The sequence below is a fragment of the Cricetulus griseus genome, chromosome 9 (genome assembly GCF_003668045.3).
Source record: "Cricetulus griseus strain 17A/GY chromosome 9, alternate assembly CriGri-PICRH-1.0, whole genome shotgun sequence".
NCBI classification, from domain to species: domain Eukaryota; kingdom Metazoa; phylum Chordata; class Mammalia; order Rodentia; family Cricetidae; genus Cricetulus; species Cricetulus griseus.
The window spans coordinates 21942468-21953621 of record NC_048602.1 but is presented as its reverse complement, the minus strand read 5'-3'; positions in this window follow the sequence as shown (position 1 = coordinate 21953621).

Here is an 11154-nt window from a genome sequence, read left to right as displayed (position 1 = left end):
ACACCAGAAGAGGGCACCAGATCTCATAACGGATGGTTGTGAGCCACCATGTGGTTGCTGGGAATTGAACTCAGGACCGCTGGAAGAACAGTTGGTGCTCTTAACCTCTGAGCCATCTCTCCAGCCCCATTTTCCATTTTTATAAATTGCCATGTTCTCTACAGCAGGAGCCTCTGTCTGTTGGGCTACACATAAAGAAGATGCCTCAATATAAAAAATGATGAGTAAACTCACAGTCATTCTGCCTGTGATGCCCCAAAACTCTCCATCACCCTCCAAACTTTCCATCTTTCAACACATGTTCCTCATAGAGTGGCTTCTTAAATATAAAGTCAACATTGTCACACTGGTCTAACAAGGACTCTCTGGCAAGATAGTGTGGGCAGTACTTTAAAAGATTTTTCTTAAAACAAGTCTTCATTTGCAGCATTTGCTGAGCCCTATAAATATCCCCATCAAAGACACCTTGACAACAACAACGTAACAATACAAGTGTAAGGATGGGAAGTGTTGCATGACATTGATGTGTTTTTTTCATTTCATTTTCACTGCCTATCTCCCTCATACATGCAAAAGCAATTGACATGCAGATCTATTATCCTAGAATCATCCTGCTAGGATGACATATCACACAATGCTTCAAAATTTCTTCATAGACAATCATGTTATCTTCAAGCAATGATAATGAAAATTATTTCTCTCTCTCTCTCTCTCTCTCTCTCTCTCTCTCTCTCTTTACCTATTCTTGGAATGGTCATTTACTTTACTACTGTTTCTGTGTTTGCTAATTCTTATAGTACAAAGATGAAAATGTGTGAAGAGAGAAGATTCTGTTACATTCTTCAGAATATAATGCAAATCGTATGCTTTCTCACAATTCAATATGATGCTAACTTCAGTGTTTTTGTACATGAACTTATTCTAACTCTGGAGGTCCCATGTTCCTATTTTCCTGTAAGCGTCTATGATGAATGATTGTGGGACACCAGTAAATGCTAATTCTTCATCAAAATCGTCTCCATTATGTATGTTTTTTGTTTGTTTTTGTTTTTTTGTTTTCACCTTGTCAGTATCATACGGTTTTAATGTTGAATAGAATTTACATGACTGGTTAAATGCTACCTTACCATGAGGTATTCTTTTCATTGTATAATACGTTCTCATGGCTAACAGCAGGGGACATTGTGAACATTTCACATCTTGTAAATGTTTTTCATGGTGGTGCCATCATAAAACACTTAGCAATGTCTCACGAATGAGATGTCATAGATTTCATGGTGTTCAGAACTGTCTTTACATAGTGCAGGAATGATATTTTTATAGATTTTGAAGCTGTGTTCTTGGGAGGTTTTAGCCTATACTTTGTTTTATCTAATTTCTTTTTCTTGCTGTACAGTTAGGTGATGATGGACTTAGAGCATAGCTTAGGTTACATGTTCCGTTCTCTAGACATGAATGTCCAGATATTTGAGTAGTCGTCACTCAATTTCTCCATCCACCTGAGCAGAACATTTTGTTTTGATTTTCTTTGCTTTTTATTTTTATTTTTATTTATTTTTATTTTTTTTATTTATTTTTTTTTTTAGACAAGGTTTCTCTACGGAGCCATGACTATGCTTGTTGGTCCCAGATCACACATATCCACATTCCCATGCCTCCACATTGCTGGATTTAAAAGGATGTGCCACACCTAGAAGCTGAGCAGACCTTAGGAGAATAAGCTTGTCCACACCATCAGTATACCAGCTCACTCTGTTCTCATAGAAATGTTACTTGGTCCTGGCACACATTCATCTGACTCTGGTAGGTCCATGGAGAGAGGATAGACGCTCTGATCCTGAAACATTATGTCTAGTGTGAATGTAGAAATTGATGATGACAGGAACTACAGTGGAAGTCAATGGAAGGGACACAGGAGCTGGGATGCCCCATGACACCACCCTGCACAAACATTCTATGGTCCTTTCTACTTAGTGCACAACACTGGTTCACACTAAGTCATGCAGCATGATGAAGGGGACAGGTTGCTGATGAACAAAATCTAATGTCTCTGCCTCAGGAAGGAAATGGTTATCCTAACTTGAATCAATACCAAAACTTTCTAACATTTCAGATACTTCTTCATGAAGGTGGAGGAGGAGGAACATGCAACACCCAAGTGAAATAAAAGAGAAAGGAGTGGACAGATCCAACAGAGGTGCCCAGCATCTGTGAAAGTATAGACCTTCCTACTATACCTAAGTCTGAAAACTACATGCTGGCATCAGGGAATGAAAGTGACTATGTCCAGAGTCCAAAACTTTGCTTCTTTGTGCTGACTTCTGTGAGGGGTAGCATCAGGCTCTGATATCTCTTAGCATCATTAATCAAGAAACTGCCCCACAGATATGACTACAGTCTAATCTGATCAAATCACTTCCTCAGTTGAGATTCCTATTTCCCAAGTGACTCTAACCTATGTCAAAATGACAAAAACTAGCCAAGGCACCCTCCTATCTCAGTCCACACTCTCATATGAATCCATATATTAAGGCTCCTGAGTCACTGCCCTCATCGTACTCCAAGGAAGCACAGAGGGAGATCATTACCACCTTCTGTTTGAAATTTGGAGAATGATATTCTTGCACTTTACACAGCAGTTAGATAGTTTGCTCCCCTGAGCATTAGTACCGAGGGCATTGAGAAAGGATCTGCCATGTCCTTTCAGGAACTGTGGTCCAGATAGAAAAAGAACAGGAGGAACAAAACAGTGAGGAGGTATAGAGGAATAGGAGGGAGTAGGAGGGCCTTCCTGTGACAGAAATGAAGAATTCAGAACAATATGGAAACTACCAGTTAAAACCTCAAACCCAGGCAAGGAGGAAAGTCAGCTTCCCCAGTGAGTCGCCCAGAGATGGCATCAATCTTTCTAAACCTTCTCTGTCACTATCAGTGATGGTCATGTTTGATACTCCAATCAACCTCAACACTGGACATCCTTCCTCAGTTTCTCCATCCTTCCATTCTCACTCTGATACTAACCTCAAACGATCCCAACCCGAAATGGTTTTGCCACTGTCCATTGACATCCTCACAGCCCAAGTTCAATGAATGCTCAAGACATCTGTCTATGCTTTTGATCCATCCACATCCTGCACCACTTCAGGCCCTGTCACCACTTCATCTATTCCTATAAACCCATCAGTCCATCTTCTGTCAGTCTACAATCGTCCCTACCCTCATTCATGCTGAATCCTTCCTAAGGGATCCCATTCCAGCAGTGCCACAGAAGCCCTTCCTGATGTTCACAGTCAACAGAGAAAATCTCTCCCCCAGCAAACCCATTCTTCCCGCAAGGCAAATTAAATTGAGGACACAAAATACAGTTTTATACACACACACACACACACACACACACACACACACACACACACACACAGACACACACACACACACACACACACACACACACAGAGAGAGAGAGAGAGAGAGAGAGAGAGAGAGAGAGAGAGAGAGAGAGAGAAAGAGAGAGAGAACAATATGACTGATCTATCCTTAGAATACCTATATCTCTCACACTTGGACAGTCAGACCAGGGAATACTACTGCAGCCTCTGAACACTGATATTGCCAAGGATATGAGCTCATGTCCTTTTTAGGGGCACACTGGAAACTCACAATCAGCTTACTAAACTGCTGGGCACTTTGTCTGGGTTCAGATTAGTATTGGAGATTTATCACAATTTGTTGCAAATAAGTCCCTGCTACCATCAGCTTGCCATAACAATTAATTCCCTAGACCATCATGAAGAAAAATATTCCTTTGTCTCACAATTTCCTTTATTTAAAGAGGAAAGCATAGGTCATATGCATTGCACAAGAGTGAGATGGAGTCACAACACCCTGTGAGAGTTTCACTTCTCAGATTCATTGCTGGTCTTCCTTGATGAGTAAGCTCTCCTAAGAGTGATTTCCCCTCTGATATAGATGGGAACCTACCCATCCTGAATGCAGAGATAACACTAGATTCACTTGACTTCCACTGTTAGAGAGCCTTTACTTCCCCTTCTCTTTAGCTCTCTTATGTGTAAAAAGTCACCACTAATTTACTTACCAATCATGGTAACTTCGATGATGTGATTCTGTCTCAGGAAAGAACCATTTGGTGAAACCAGTCACTCTCTGGCCTAGTACTAATCAATGTGACAATCTCTCAGTGGTTACTAATCACTATGATCACTGCATGGTTATTAGAAGGAAGGAGCAATTCTTGCACTAAACAGAGGTCTGGGAGAAAGGGCTCTGCTCCACCTGAACTGTAGTCGTGAGCTCAGTGTGGCTCTGCTGCTTTACAACCCTGTAAACGTCAGACTGCATCTTCACAAAAGCATCTTCAAGACCAGGAAAATGACTAGGTGTCTTAAGAAGCCAACTTCTTTCCCAATGGACAGGAAGAAGAAATGAAGGACTCACATGCAGAGGATCAGAGAGAGAAGGAGCAACCAGTTCTGCTGCACTGAGAATACTTGAGGCCCATGAGATCAGGGAAGGATACTCTCGGTACAGAATAGGTTCCGATTGTGAATATGTGAGCAGTTGCCTTTGTCTTCACCTGCATCAGAAGAAGTCACAGTGACACAGCACTGAGTCCCTGGCCTCAGGATACTTTATTTCCACTTCTCACATCAGCACAAATTAGAAAGGGACACTTTATAGCCACATGCTGAACATGTGCAATAATAAACACTCAACTCTTCTTTCTGAATACATTTTATTTAGTTTGCACACCAACCACAAACCCCCTCCATCCTCTTCCATTCCCTCCCCATCTCCTTTCTACCCCATCTACTCTTCCTCCACCTCCACTCAGAAGGCCTCTCATTGGAGTCTAGAAAGTATGGTATACTAAGTTGAGACAGGACCAAGCTCAAGCCCCTTGCATCAAGCCTGGGAAAGCTATCACACCATAGTGAGGAGGATCCAAAGAGACAGCTCATGTATCAGGGACAGGTCATGGCACCACTGCAAAGGGCCCCACAAACAGACCAAGTCACACAAGTGTCACCCAGATGCAGAGGGTCAGTGCAATGCCATCTCCCTAGCTGTTGGTGCAGAGTCCATGAGCTCCCACAAGCTCAGGTCCGCTGTGTCTGTTGGTTTCCCATCGTGATCTTGATACCTTTGCTCATATAATTCCTCCTCCCTCTCTTCAGCTGGACACCTAGAGCTCAGCCCAATGCTTAGCTGTGGATCTCTGCATCTGCGTCCATCAATTGATGGATTAAGGTTCTAAGTTGACAATTAGAGTAGTTGCCACTCTGATTACACTTCAGGGCCAGTTCAGGCCACCTCTTAACTATTGCTAGCTAGGAATCTTTTTTTTTCAGATTTTTTAAATTTGAATTAGAAACAAGATTGATTTACATGACAAACCCAGTTCCCTTCTCCCTCCCGTCCTCCCCTACCACCCCCCCCACTAAACCCTACCTATCACATGCCCTTTCTTCTATTCTTCCCCTGACTCAACCTTTCTGCTCCCTCATGACCTCTGCATCCCTCCTCTTCTTCCCTTCTCATTCTCATAGCTCCCTGTCCCCTCTCACCGTGCTCTCAATTTGCTAGCTAGGAGTCTTAGATGGGGTCTTTATGGTGCGTTCCAGGGTGTTTCCCTGACAGCAGGTTTCTCCAAAACACAATAATAGAATCCTGTATCAAGATCTCTCTTTCATACTTCCCTCCTCATCCTAACCCAACTCGACCATCCAGGAACTTCATGATCCCATACCCACCCCTCCCTTCTATCTTCACCCCAATTTCCCCAGGAGATGTCATCTGTTTCCTTTTTCCAGGAAGATCCATGCATCCCTCTTAGGATCCTCCTCGTAATATACCCTCTGTGGAATTAGGAATAGTAGCCTAGCTTTCTTTGCTTTACATCTAATATCCACTTAAGAATGAATACACACCATATTTGTCATCTGAGTCTGAGTTACCTCAGTCAGGATGGTCTTTTCGGTTCCATCTATTTCATGAGGTCATCTTTTTTTACTGCTGCATAGTACTCCATTTTGTAAATTACCATAGTTTGTTCATCTGTGCTTTAGTTGAGGGGCATCTAGGTTGTTTCCAGGTTCTGGCTATTACAAATATGGTAACAGCATTTTTAAGAAAATGTTCCTGTGGTATGATTGCACAGGTCTATATCAGTGTTTCCATCATAAAATATTGTCTCCTCAGAGAGCAGTGACAACTGTATCTCATGATGACAAAGTAAAGGACACACAGTGTCCTTGCTGTATCACCAACCTTGCCCTCAGGAGAGCAAGGGTCCTGTTCTCAGGAGTCACCATCACAGTCCAGCCCTGGGTGATGCTGTCTCTTTCTACAACTCTACAGTAATCTATGACCGTCAGTCATGTCCAGACAATTGGTGACCTGGGAAGGACCATGACCCTCCAGTGTGGGTCACAGTATAGTCTTGTAAGCTTTATTCTGTCCAAGAAAGGAGAACACATCATGAGTGTTCTCACACCCTGAACTAATACCAAAACCATAGACACAGTGCGTTTCGAGATGTTTCCACTTCCTGCAAGAATAAAACCACAGGTGTGGTCAATGTCCAGTAACACTCTGCAGCTGCTGGTCAAAGATGAGAATTCCCAACCATGAAGCAATTATTTCAAGTCTTGAATGCCTTTCCAATAGCTGTGTACCGAAAGAGCCACAGATGGAAAGTTACTCATTGAGCTGAGCTTTCCTTTGTCAGAGTGTGAGGTAATGAATGAACCCACTGCCCATCTTCACAGGATGGGTGCCCAAAAGGAATTCATCAATATTGGCCTAGAAATTATCTGTCCTATGACTTTTGAAAAACTGACAGTCCCATGCCAGTTTTTCCATCTGTCAGTTTTTCCATCCTTAGATTACCAAAGTATGCTCTGGACTGAAGGTTAGACTGTGTCCTAGTGTGACATCTCCTTGGTCTCTGTAAGCAGCTGTTTGGGGAGGCACTAACATGGCATTGTGCACACAGCTCTCTCTGTGTCTGTCCCCAGTGAACTTCTAACATTCTGTCTTAGAAGACAAGCCCAGATGGTATTGCAGGAAATCTGTGCATGACACAAACTTATCCAGAAGGATAAGAACATAGTAAGTTTTGGAGGCCTGGAAAGAGAAGGTTTGAACACCAGAGGGATGGGAGTGGGCAGGGTATAAAAGACACAGGCACACAAGTCCTCACAGGCAGGACAATGTGAGATTTCCACTAAGAAAAATGTTGGACTCAATTAACTCCCTTCTTATTCTCACACAGCTCTCTATAAAGATTTCTCAGTCAGTGCAGCAAGGCCTGATGGTTTCCTTAGGGCAGAACAGAGCCCTGTTCATTTCCTCATGTAGCTTGGTGGAAAATTCCTCTCATCTAGGGATAGGCTAAAAATCCTGAACTGTATATTACCAGGAAACAAACACATCTTAGCATGTGGATGGAGTGATAGACCTTACCAGCATGACCTTAGTGCAGAATTCAAGGTTAGATTATATATGTCACCCTTCAAACTTATGTATTTGTGTGTGCATGTGTGGTAGAGTGTGGGTGTGTAGGCTTCAATCATTAGGGAATTTATGATGGGTAATGAGTTTCCTCAAGTGGAAAGGAATTTAATATAAAGTCAGTAATAAAGATCTGTACTTAATTGAAAAAGAGGAGACAATCACTCACTCACTTCTGAAAACGGAAAAACAGTAGACACAGTGTGACTGCATCAGGAGTCACACAGACATAGAACCTACAGTCAACATCGAGCCACTTATGTTCTGCCACTGAGGTGTACTGAAGACAGAGACTCCCCTTCATTCTACCATGAACTGTTTGTGAAAAGCAAGAGGAGCCGTCCTCAGCTGGGCAAACTCTAATGGACACACAGGGTTAAAGAAGTAACACAACAGGGCTGGAGAGTTGGCTCAGCAGTTAAGAGCACTAGCTGCTCTTCCAGAGGTCCTGAGTTCAATTCCCAGCCACAATTGAGATCTAGTGCCCTTTTCTAGCCTGCAGGCAGAACAATGTATACACAATAAATAAATAAATTTCTTGTTTTGTTTTGTTTTTCGAAACAGGGTTTCTCTGTGTAGCTTTGGAGGCTGTCCTGGCACTCGATCTGGAGACCAGGCTGGTCTCGAACTCACAGAGATCCGCCTGCCTCTGCCTCCTGAGTGCTGGGATTAAAGGCGTGCGCCACCAACGCCCGGCTAATAAATCTTAAAGAAAAATAAAAAGAACTACCCTAGGAGAGTCCATCTGGCTATATGGTCAGCCATTGTGGTGCATGCAAAGGGCCATGGGTAGAGGCCATGAGGCAAGGTTGGAGAAGAATCATGACCCTACATCCTGGAGGGTTCATATCCACCAGCAAATGTAATGTCTCTGCTGGAACTCTACATCTAATCCATCCACGTCAGAGAGCACTGATGAGATGCCATGCTTGAATATCAGTCATCTGGGGCAAGTTCATCACATGGAACTCATGCAAACATGTCAAATGTAGGTGTTCAGTTTTGCACTATTCCATAAAAAAAGCAAAAGCAGAGTCACCTCAGGGTGAATTTTGGCTTTTGCAGCAACAGGGGAACCAGGCTCTAGTGAACTGACTGACTTTTGCTTAAAAAAAAAACAACATTTTATTGTTATACAATACACCTAAGCAAGTCAATATCACATACCAAAACTGATTATCTGAGTGTCCCCAAAGGAGACAAATGGCAAAGCGATTCTCAGTCATAGACCTCTCAGATTCCTGAGCCCTCTTATAACATAGCTTTGCATAGGTTTGAACCTTTCAGGAAGAACGATGATTTAGAGACTTCAAACAAAGGAGAATGAACCCAAGTCACAAAAGCCAAATCAGAGCCCAGGTGCTAACACTGCAACTTTACACTGCACAGCCGGCAGAGGGCAGCACCTCTCCTCATTGACAATCATGCCTGGGGGAAGCAGGAGAATTTCTGTGAGTTCCAGCCCAGTCTGGCCTACATAACCAGCTCCCCGACAGTCTGTCTCAAAACAACAACAAATGTATTAAAGGCCATAAGCATAAGAAAATGGCAGCAGTTAAAAATTATTAAAGGAAGATTAGAAATTTAAAGTTCCAGGATAAAGTGGGTGTGGCTCAGAGGAGGAGTATGCATGGAGGTCCCGCCATCAACCCCTAGCACCAAAATTAAAAGAAAAGAAAATAGCTTTACAGAGCTCTCTTTCCCTTCATCTAGGTGGCTGAACAGACAGCAACATACAAGTCTTTGACAAGGTCCTCCAGGTCATGCCAAGCGAGTGACTACATTGAGAATAGTAAGTCTGTAAGAGCAAAGTTCCTAGCACTAAGTGCCTACATGAAGAAAGGGGAGAAATCTCACACTAGTGACTTAACATTACAACCAAAAGCTCTAGAACATAAAGAAGCAGACACACCCAGGTGGATGAGATACCAAGAAATAATCAAATTGAGGGCTGAAGTCAGTAAAGGAGAAACCAAGAAAACAACACAAAGAGTCAATGAAACAAGAGTTCTTGGAGAAAATCAACAAGATAGAACAACCTTTATCCAAACTAACCAAAAGGCAGAGAAAGAACATCCAAGTTAATAAAATCAGAAATGAAAAGGGGGATATAACATCAGATGCTGAGGAAATCCAGAGAACCATCAGGTTATACTTTGAAAGCTCATACCCCCCAAAATTGGCAAATCTGGAAGAAATGGAGAATTTTCTGGACAGGAAACATATACCAAAATTAAATTCAGATCCAAGACAAGGAAGGAATCCCACCTGGCATTTGCTGCCAGAAGATAGAGGATGACTGACTCCTGGCCAATGACAAAGTCCAAGAAAAGTCCCACTCTCCACCCGGTGCTGAGCCTGTGTGGTAGCATCATAGAGCCATCCCTTGGCCAGTTTCCTAAGATGTACAACTGTGACAAGGCCATGCACTGCTGCCCACAAAAGCTGCCCACACCTGCCACTCAGTGCTATAAACTACCTTAAGAAGAAGGGTGGACACACCAGCAACCTGCACCCCATGAAAATCAAATAATGCTGGAAACTTTCTTGGTCCAGGACCCTCAGGACCCATGCAACTGCATTTTTTACGAATCAGAAGGACTAAGGAAAGTGATGATGCTAAGACTGAGCTAGTGACATGGATCAGTGTATAAGCGCTGCTGCCAACCCTCAGCCTGACTCTGATCCATACTGTGTAAGGAGAAACCTGCCGTCTGTATGTAAATGAGTTCATCCTTAGCTATCTTCTAACATCCATGCGTGTGCTGTGACATATGTGAATGTACACACATAAAGAAAAAAGTAAGGGTAATTCAGTATTATTATTATTATATAAGTGTAATTTAAAGAAATAAGTGCAATGTAATAAATAAGTGTAATTTAAAATTGTAATGTAAAATACACACATCAAAAAGGAACAAACAACCAGAAAAAGTAGTGCACAATGCTTTTGTTTTGTTTTTTAAAGATGTATTATTATTATGCATAGTGTCTTGCCTGGATATATACCTGCACGCAGGAAGATGGCACCAGATCTCATAACGGATGGTTGTGAGCCACTGTGTGGTTGCTGGGAATTGAACTCAGGACCTCTGGAAGAACAGTCAGTGCTCTTAACTTCTGAGCCATCTCTCCAGTCACTAACATACTCTTGTAACCCAGCACTTGAGTCTATGAGGTAGTGGATTATACATTTTATTCCATGCAGATGTGCACAGTGAGACCTGTCACAGAAACCTTCAAACATTTTGATCATGAAGAAGTATTTCACATTAAAAAATGTGAAAAGGAATAAAGCAAGAACACATGAAAATTTACATTTCTTATGTGTAATATTCATTCATGTCTGCTGTCACCTGGTGTTGACAAAGATGAGGACAGATGAGACAGACACTGGTGGGATTTTGGAAATGGCATCCATTAAATATTGATGAAGTCTACTGCATGACCCAGCCACAGCTTTGGAGAAGTCAGAGCCTGGTGCATGAGGACAATAGTTCCCCTTCCTGTGGAGTCAGCATGTCATGGGGGAGTGCCCTGGCAGGAGAGGCCACACCCTATGTCTCTTGCCCTTTCAGCAAGACTCTGTAACTCTGACCTTAAACACAGCCTCCAGGAGGAGAC